Source organism: Lagopus muta, chromosome 6 (assembly GCF_023343835.1).
Source record: "Lagopus muta isolate bLagMut1 chromosome 6, bLagMut1 primary, whole genome shotgun sequence".
NCBI lineage: Eukaryota > Metazoa > Chordata > Aves > Galliformes > Phasianidae > Lagopus > Lagopus muta.
In genome coordinates this window covers 29,876,547-29,887,099 of record NC_064438.1, presented here as the reverse complement: position 1 = coordinate 29,887,099, position 10,553 = coordinate 29,876,547, and positions in this window count along the sequence as shown.

Below are 10,553 nucleotides of genomic sequence, written 5' to 3'. Positions count from 1 at the left end.
CCGCCGCGAGGCGCTGCGTGTATGTGGGGCCGCTTTACCATACTGAGGGATAGGGGCGGGGCATCGCCCTGCGTCGCTTCTGCAGGGAGGGGGACATTGAGCTGGTAGCACGCGGCATCTCAGAGCACAGGCTGGGGAAATGGCAGAGCAAGTTCCCGGTTTGTTTTTTGTTGTTGTTTTTTTTTTCCCCTCCAGCATAAGGCCATCTGCAAGTGATAACGCAGGACACGGATGTGAAATGAAAGAACATGAAAATCTGTCAATAACGTTAGCTTGAGGTGCTTTCTTAGAACTGTAGATCAACGCAGGCTGTTTCTGATGCTCCCCTGAAGCCTGCAGGCAGAGCGGCAGCACGAAATGCTGCTGATCGCTGTGAACAGGTTCAGTGCCAGGCCACGAGGGCTGTAATACCTGCCCTGCCCATTTCCCCTCTGCATTATGTCCTGTCGCGTCACATGTACCCACTGTCACATACACCTGCCTCCTCAGCTGTTGCTTAACATCAGAGTTAATTACTGAACTCATTAGAAATATTACTTAACTATTAAAGCATGTTTGGAGATTATGAACATAGCCCTAGCCCTCAGCTGATACTAAATGAAAACATTTTACTATGCCAGACACAATTCTGAAATCATGCCTCACGCCATGAGAGTGGAATAATGTGAATGATGTCTCCATTACTATTCTTGAGCTGTGCTGTTCTATTTTGGATGGCCAGGATGAATGAGGTTATTCTGTTGCATTAAGTCACAAAAGATGAAACACCAGCAGTTTTGGAAATGGAAACCTATGTGTTTTAAGTGTTCTATAACTGATCAGTGCTAGAAAATAGCTTCTCTGAGTTGTAGGAGTTGGTAGTCACTTTTTTTCCCCACTTCGTTGATGAAGCAGATCCTTAAAATAAGATCACCAAATAGCAGCATGTTATAGGAAGCCAGAGTGCTATTTCCAGGATGACACTGGCAGAAGATAGCATTTCATACTGGCATATCACATTACTATATTTATATGGAGCTACTGGAGTAATTCTACTTAAATATCTACTTAAATATTAAATAGGAGGGACGGAGATGCTCTCACGTCACAGTGTTCCTGCCCCCCAGTTTTAAGGAGTTCATCAACCATAGATTTGTAAGTACTAAATACAAAGAGTCAGAAGACTTATTTTTATAATATAGACAGTACAGTTAATTAAGTTTTAAGCCTAGTGAACCCAAATAAAAGAAAACCACGTTGGTCTTTCACACTCTCTATCTAATCCAAGAAACTTCTCTACATGCCATCCAGCTAACAAACTGACACATTAGTTAACCTCTTCTCTATTGTGCTTTCCTCCTGTAGAAACTCTCCCTGAGCTCAGATTTCAGATACATATCTTTTTTGTTTTTATACAAAGTTTCTAATAGCTGTATGGGCACAAAACTTTTATACATGTACTTAAGCAGTCTCTCTGCTCTTACTGTGGAACTTTGCATATTAGAAGCTGTACTTCATACAGATACACTGGTTACCACATTTTGAAGCGTACACAACTGAGAAAATAACTCATTTGGTGAATTACTGCCTTTTTCATTAAGAAAATTAATTACATTAGCATTTGAATGGATTACACAATGATATTATAAGCTTTGATATCATGGGGGTGTAGGCGTCTACCTTCTAGGTAAAAATAACCAAACCCAAAAATATAGTACAAATAAAATACATGAAAATGTTCAGGTATACACTTATCAAAGCCAACTACTGTGTTTCTCATTGCTTTATCTGGAAGGCTTTTTATATTTCTTACTGGAAGAATTTTCACTATTAGCCAGGTTCTGGCTGTAGCTTGATGTCAAGGGAACACGTAAAACTGCCAAGCAACAGTTTCAGTTTACTTTGAAGCAATGGAACCATTTCATCAGCCTTCTCAAAATGCAATCAAGAGCAACCTCCATGTTTGAGAGCTGCCTCCTCATTGAGGAGCTCACTTGACTAACAGCTACATAGAAACTGGCAAATTTCAAATAGGTTCTGCCCTGCTCACAAGCACATTCTCACTTCTGTCTGATTGGGTTCATTCAACCAGCTGTCACTTTGTGCGAACCTGTCAGCCAGATGGATGAATCCCTAATGGGCTGAGCAGAGTGAAGGTCTAGACTAATGTAATGCCATCACATTGATAATACTGAAATCTGTATCTCCAGGTTCTTGTCACTTCTGGTCTTGTGTACAAATTGAAAAGCAGAGAAGACGTATTAAATCCCTCTGAACTTCCTAAATGCATCACAATGCACGAGCATCACAGCTGTTTGGAAATAATTGAGTATTCTGGGATACTGGTGAATGGAAGAAGCAAGAGAGTTTCTTCACCCAAGAGAAAAATGATTTTTATACTTAAAACTTACTTTTGTGCTGAATTTTTTCCACAGTGTTATCACTAGAAGCTTACTGTATACAAGTTTGCTTGTAGTTCAGGATTAGCAAAGCATTTTTGTAAGTTTAAATGCAACTTTGAACATTTCAGTGCAATTGCTCTGAACACTTCTATTTATATAAAGCTGATAACACTTTGGCTAGTATTTAATTCGCTTTTGGAAATGAACAGGATGCTGTTAATTGACACTGATTTACTTTAATACACTGGACATCCACTGGACCACAGCCAGCAGCAGCCCAGAACCTGTTTCCTGTGCGATTCAGCCACATGCAGAGCTGTTGGCTGTCAGCAAACAAGAAGGGAGCAGCCATAGCCATCTTACTATAGTCTTATCATGTTCTCTGAGCCGGGCCCCCATCTGCTGTGCAGGTATTGAGGCCATGCACAGTATACCAGAACAGTGCCATTTCACAAAAGCTCTATGGAATCAAGGACAAAGACATGACTGATCTGAAAAACAAATAAGAAGTTGATGTGCATCAGAACACCCACACTTACATCAGTTATACTGTCTTTTGAGGATAAAAATTGGTATTATTAAAAAAAAAAAGAAAAACAAAAACATCACAAACCAAGCACAAGAGAATTGTGTTTATGGAAGCAATCACATCAGGATCAGCAGAAGGCCACAGCCAGCTAATGCATTCACTGAGCTTTCTCCTTCACAATCAGCTTTGTGTAAATAAACGCAAAAGAATTATTCTTTTTTAAAAATTCCTACCGATGTATATTGAAAATCAGCATCATTCTGCCATCTACTGGCATTTTACAGTGCTACACCAGAAGCATTTAGCAGGAGTAGAATTCAGCAAGTGTTCATGTTGTCCCGAAGGTATGATCCCCTGAGAAGGTCCTACTTCTGGCTTCCAGCACAATTATTTCCTTTCTACTGGTAATAAATAGGCATCTGAAAGCACAAACAGGGTAATACCTTCATACACTCTTCATAATGCTGACATTAAGATCTATTGCCAGATGACAATTTGCTTTACCTGGTTGCAATTGATTGAACTCAGACTACATCCTGTAGAAGAACAAATTTAATTAGTTTAAGTATGAGGAAAAGGCTTTGAACTTTTTTTTTTTTTTGGTAGGAAAAGGAACATAATTTTCATGCTGTAAAAAGTCCCACACCCTCTCCTGCAAGCAGAACAAATATGGGCGTAGCATGATGGTAACACGGAAATTGTTTTCACAAAGCTTTGAAGTGCTCATCTCCTATTTACTACAAAATGTATCCGCATCTCTCTTTTTAAGCAGAATTTGTGCACAAACTGTGCAAGCAGGGTGTCTAAGAAGTACAGCAACCGCTAAGCTGGCTGCAGAAGCAGCAGCTCTGCATGGAGCAATGCTACACATGGACTCATGCCTGAGATCTGGTTTTTGTGGATACCACCTGTAATCATTCACCTACTGCTCTAATGGCACATTCTTGGGACATTTGGTTTCCAAAAATAAAAACAGTGTAAAATGCTTGCTTCTTGGAATGTGCTTTAAATGCCATGCTTCCCACCCTCCCCCCCCAACTGGAATTCCACTCACATAATGCCACAAGGCAGCCACTCCATAACACAGTGTTATCATATCCCTTGCAGAACCATAGCTATCTATATATTTTTTTCCCCTTTCTTTCCTTCAACTATTGATAATGTAAGCACAACAAAATAGATTTTTTTCCTTTGTATTTCAATCTGAAGATATTCAAATGATTTGTGGTGTGGATTCACATCATATGGAAGGTGCAACATGGAGAGGGTCACAGGAACTTTGGTGGGATTTTCCAGCAGAAGAGGATCCTATCCAACAACCAAATAAAACATTCAGTCTCATCTGCGAGGTCTCTGCTTGGGGAGATCTTGTGTCCAACATGCAAAAGGCAGCTGTAATACATACAGCCTTAAGCAGTTGCCTAATTACACTACAGTTGCTTCTGAATGCGAGGAGGAATGAAGGAGGGAAAAGATCAGAAACAGCACTGAGTTAGGAGTGTAATGAAATTGCATGCTTTTTTTTTTTCCCAAGGAGGTGGTTGTCCAAAGGCTACTAACAGTTGATTTGCACCATTTGTACGCCCACTTTTTTTTTAATCTTTTTGTAGTGGGAGTTAAAAAAGTTAAGAGTCCAGCAGGAGCCAGATCAGCATTTTCTAGATGACAAATGTTCCCTTTGGTGTATCAAATACAATATATATACTGCTGCAGTATCTACTGCTAGCAAATTTGAAACCAAACTAACAGTGAAAGAAACAAAACCTGTACACTCACTGTATTTGACAAAGCCTTAGAAGCAAAGCTTAGCCTTCAACTCATTCTTAAAACAAACAAAAAAACCAAGCCAACACTCCAGTGGTTCTGAATTCACTTTGCTAGTTTTTGATCTCAAATGATGAATCAATTCTACAGCACCTTGGTTTTTTTTTGAAGCATTAGTTACTCTTACTGTTTGTCAGCTTCATTACAAGCCACAGAAGCACTTTTTCATGAACACATTCTGCCTGTTCCTGAGAAGCTGAGAATGGCAGCTCGTGGCTTTAAGTAGCCCTGCAAGCACTTTCTTTGTACAAGGCAGATAACTGATGCAGACATATACAACCTTATAGTGTACAGCTGTTATCTGAGGGAGCTTACCAGCTGCTGCCTTTCTGAAATTCAGGTCATGTAAGAGCTACAGATTGCTTTACTTTACTGCTGTATTTCATTGTACTGCCCTGTGATCCTTGTAACTGTTTTAAAGCTCTTAATGAAATAAGCAACTTTTGGTCTACGCTTACATCTTAGCCCTGGATCTAATTTGGAGGCACTTTATGCTTCTGCTGCACAGTGAAAAAGCTAAATAAGAATACTGTTTACGTTTCAGGTGCATTCCTATTTGTGTGGGCTGGTACACTGAGTCATGAGAGCCAATGAAGCCTCACCATGACAAGTACTGGATGCTACGTCAAAGAACTGCTCAAATGAACACTGTGCTGGATTAGAGGCATTATCTACCATTAACCAATGGCAAACAAGCTAATTTTCTATGTGCTGTTACATTGCTATGAAATGTGTTAAACCACAGCTTCATTAAAGCAGGTTGACTGGCAGTTTTGCAAGTAGTTGTGATGTTTCCTGTGTGATTTAAATAAAGCTATGGCAGTCTCAGACAAGAGGTAAACAAGAGCCTTACCAGGTAACTTGAGCTAAATGATGCACTTTTTGATTAAAAAAAAATGCAAGCCTTATCATAGAAAATCCTTTCAATTGCAATATAAAATCTTGTGGCTATGAGGTTTTTACTTCTCTACAATATTTTGAGTTACATAAGACTGGGTAGTTTTTATATTCCACGTAACAGTTTGCAAATTCGGGGGAAAAAACAGTAGCATAAATCACTTTCAAATGCCCCTTCTCCCCTCCCTCCAGCTATTTGCTTTCATCATTTATAAGTGTATTTGACAACAGGCTCCTTAGGGAAGCACTGTGTATCTGGTGAGATCCAAGGCCAATCAAGTCTCACTAGGCACACCAGAAGTAACAAATTCAATTTTGAATTTTCCTTTTAGGACTTCTATTTTAGACAAATAAAACAACAATGAACCACAGAAAACTTGGTGCAGAATTAAACATACATGTTTTTACCTTCTCTTGAGCCTGAAAAACATCTTGAAATTAATGTGCGGTGACAGAAAATCTAGTGGTTAGTTTAGATACACATTCCCCAGCTGTGAAGGTGTGCTTTTGAATGTTGGCACACAAAAGTAGTAAGCACTAGGAAGGAGAAACAAAAAGAAATAACTGCCAGGACAACTTTGTTCATGCAAGAATTACAGGAGAATAAACTCTTTAAAACATACATTAGTAAACTGCAGGTCCAGGTCACACCTCTTTTTAGGAAAGGGGAAGGACACAGCAAAACAAATACCCCAGCGACCTTCTCGTTCCTAAAAACCGTGATTTTTTTTTTTTTTAAATAAATAAAATAACATGACACCTGATGAAAACAATTAGCACTAAGTGGCAGCAGCATAGGTATCTGAAGTAGAAGGTCCAGAGAGGCCATAGAGAGCTTGAGCTCAGGTGGACACTAGCATGAAGGTTTTTACACAGCCAGGTATCTGGCTGAAGAATCTCTATGACAGGGAAAAGGTGAGGAGACCAAGAAATCTGAGTGAGCGAATTCAAGATGATTGATAATAATCTCCTGGCAAACAAAAGCACGCAGTGGCACCTTGACCTAAAAGAGGCAAATACAGGAGATAAAAAAAATGTACTGGATGATGGACATAGCATTAGATAGAAATTTGGAATATCTCCTAAGGGAAGTTCTGTTAGGAAGGAATCCTGATGAAGATTCAGCAATAGGGTCTCCTTCCTTTGCAGAATCAATTGTGTGGGTGAAGCTGTGACAGAGCTGCAAACTGACGAGCAGTAAACCTGGCAGCCATGCTGCAGCCACTCCACATACCTCACAGCCCTGGCATGGTTGACTGCTGGTAGTCCCATAAGAAAAAAGGAGAGATACGAGAGAGAGCAGATGCGGTTAAGGTACTGCCTAAGGCAGAAATTACTATTTATATTCCTACTATCTTAGCCTTGAATGTGGGAGCAAAAGCTAGGGCTTGCTGGAGCCATCCAAATTAGTTCTTCCTCCTCTCACTTATGTCTCTCATTGCTGAGATAGTTAAATTCAATTACACTGCTGCAAAGCCAACACAGACAATACTTTCACTAGAAGTGCAATGCTCGTGAACACCAGGTAAGATACTACTTCATACCATTAAATTCAGTTCAAGTTCTGACTAAGATTCCAGGCCAACAGCATCTTGGAGATGCATCTCTAGGGTAAAGGAAAAAACCTGGTCTCATAAAACTATACTATTTTTCATAGCTTAATTATAATTAACGGCATACTACAAAGGAACCACAGACCAATCCTTTTGTCAGAAAAAAATGTTAATGAGAATATCAAAAACTGTGGATAAACAATTCTATATGTGGAAACCTACTAAGACCGCAGTTAAGATTTGGTGACTCATGGAGAAAGAGGTCTTGTCATCTTTCACAAAGACAGAATTATTGATTCCAGAACTGCTTAATCCAAACCAGACATGAGGCTAAACTCTCATTTTCCAGACCTTACAGAAAACCATTGGCAGGCTGACCAAAGTATCAGAAATACATAACAAAGCTTGCATACAGAAATGCAAGAATACTCCTTGTTAGTCCCCAAGGTGAAGGTCAATGTTAGCAATCTGCCAGTTCTAAGAAGACAGTCCAAGGGCGTTCTCCTATTTACAGCCCTGCAGAACGAAGTGGCTGAGGTCATGCAAAAAAAAAAAAACCAAAAAAAAACAGTCAAGCAATCTAGAAAGCTGACTGCTAACTTCAGGGAACCCTCAGATGCACATTCTTATGTCTCTTTTTCAAGTGGAAAGAGGGTGGCAGCATTTATTGTCACCTGACCACAACATGACTTTATGCTGGAGATGAATGAATTCTAGCTTTTGGGTTAGTTTTTAAGCATTTAGTTTTTCATAACAATGAAACATAGCACACGTTGCTACTTAAAAATCAAGAGTTGAGATGGAAAGAATCCCTTCACAGACGTTAAGGGACACACCACCAGGAGAGGTATGAACGCACTGCAGAAAGAAGTGAAAGAGAATTCTGCACAGTAACAACTCCATAGGCATGCTTACCCAGCAAACTGTGAAAAAGAATGCTAAACATCTTCACTACACCCATCTCTGCTAATTTTCCACAGGGTCAAACACTGAAAGGCATAAGCTCACAAAAATGAGAATTCAAGATACAAACAAGTTTAATATCCTGTACTTAGCGAGGAAGACAAGGTGAATAAAGAGCAAAAAACTCAAAACTAAACCACACACCATTGCGCAGCATGATTTTTCTCTAACAAGCCACCAGTTTGCCAATTATAAGCATTCAGAACTGTGGGCATTTTTAATCACTGGTTTTTCAAGGATCTCATTTTTTAAACGCCATTTATATTCACACAAACACTCCAAATACAACAATTTTGACTTAAACCTAATAGTTGATACAGCAATTATATTAATGTGCATTCTTTTGTGTTTCCAGTATTAATGTAAGGACTAAACAAAGTGGCGCCATTCACATATTTATCATCAGAAGTACAAGCATTGTACTTCTTTATTCCCTATATTTTTACAGTCAAATGGCCCTAAGTTGGTTTGATTTACAGTAAGAAGCAGGAAGGCTCAAAATATAAGACATCACTTGGGAAACAAGGCATACCAAACATGAAGGCATTTAGTTTTCACTTGGATAGGTGACAAGGTTGATGTGGAGCTGGGAACTCTGCCAAGCAGATGTGCTCCAACATGTCAGTGGGGTGGAAGAGCAGCAAGTGGGAAGAAACGAGACTGCTCTGCGTGCACCAAGTCTCCAAAGCTTCCCTCTTCGAGTACCTCACTGTAATGGAATTAGTCACACAGGACTAGAAACACTTCCTACATCAAAGCTGAATCTTCCACTAGCACAGGCACCCTTGTCAGGCACACAGAATTTCTGTAATGTGTTTAAAACCAAACAGCCCCATACTCTGAGGGCAGTACACGCTTTTAGCAGAACCCCTAGCAGCACCGCTCCATTGCCCAAATAGCAGATTAATGGGCAGGGCAACTAACTGCCCAGCTTATTTTTAATGCTAGTATTTGCTGTTGGCATAGAATTACTCCAGAAATAACTCTTGAACAATAGTTACCAACTTCAGTCAATTAAAAAGTCAGGCTTTTAGACTTTGAGTAAAAGACAGGGAATACAACCTGTCAGTTACTGTTCAGTGCTGCTTTAGTTTACTACTTTGTTAACACTGGCAAGAATCTTGTAACATTCAAAATAAAATCTGGTCACTGCTTGTACAATGAAACCAATGCCTGTCATCACTTATAATTCCTTGACAACATTATTTACTTTTCTCCTCCAGCTGGAGCATTAGGTGGCACACAGTTACACTAATGAAAATCAAGATTTTTGCCTCCTCCTTTTCAGTCAGAAACTTAATGCTATTTTAAACAAACACAACACCTAAGCCTACTGGCTTCCAGACAAAGACCTATACTGGCTATAGCCAAAGTACTATAAGCAGAGATAAAAAGAAGTTATCTGCACTCTCCAAATAAGACACGCAAGTTGCTCCTTCCTGTGTTCACTGAAGAAGTTCTATCAGCAAAGAAGTAGCTTTTGGTTTCTTAGCACCAGGAGTTAAGACTTCAGCCTTCCAGTACCATCTTTCTAGACCAAAGACCAAATATGAAACAGCAAAGTCACATGTGGTAACACAACTTGACAGGGACACAATAGAGCCAGTTGTTAGGAAAAAGTGTATCTATGCAACTTCTTTATTTGAATCCAAGCATTTCCCTGGAAGTAGCAATCCTCCTCTAGCCTCCTCTAAAAATTTCCCTTACAGAAAATATTTAGATATATTTAGAAATATGCAGAGGAGATAAGCTTGTTTGAAACAACGGAGCAACATGACTAAAGCCTGTTACCACAAAATATTGACTATTTTTCTGATGCCAAGATATTTATTAAACTATCTGACTACAGCTTTCAATCCATGGAGTATCTGATAATAATTGCAAGAGCCAAACAGTTTTGACTTTTTGAAAACAAAGCTACACTGATGAACTACAACTTGAAAAAGAACCATCTACCTAAATTACAAGAGATATTTGAAACAGTTTACAGCTCACATTAAAGTATGATGCTAGGGTGTGTATTTATTCCAACACACCCACCATAGCAGGCCGCTTTGCAATGTAATACTATTTTGATATTTAGTAGTTTCACAATACATACAGTGCTCAAAAAAAAGTAACAATCAAAATGGTTGCTATCTCTGTAAAATATATTAGCTTTGTTTCTTTCAAGTCAAGCACATAGAGAACAGTCTCCTTCCAAAATTAACAGAACATTATTGGCATAAGTGTCTTACTTTATGTATTCATAAGAGTATTTTTATTGTTTGTATTTTGGGGACTAGCACTTCCTGAAGAAAATTTAAATGGCTTTAGTAATAAGGAGTGAAAAAATAGAACTGTTGGAAAACAAAAACTGCTTTCTTACATCTTGTTACAGTAACATACAAATGTTGAAATGGGGCA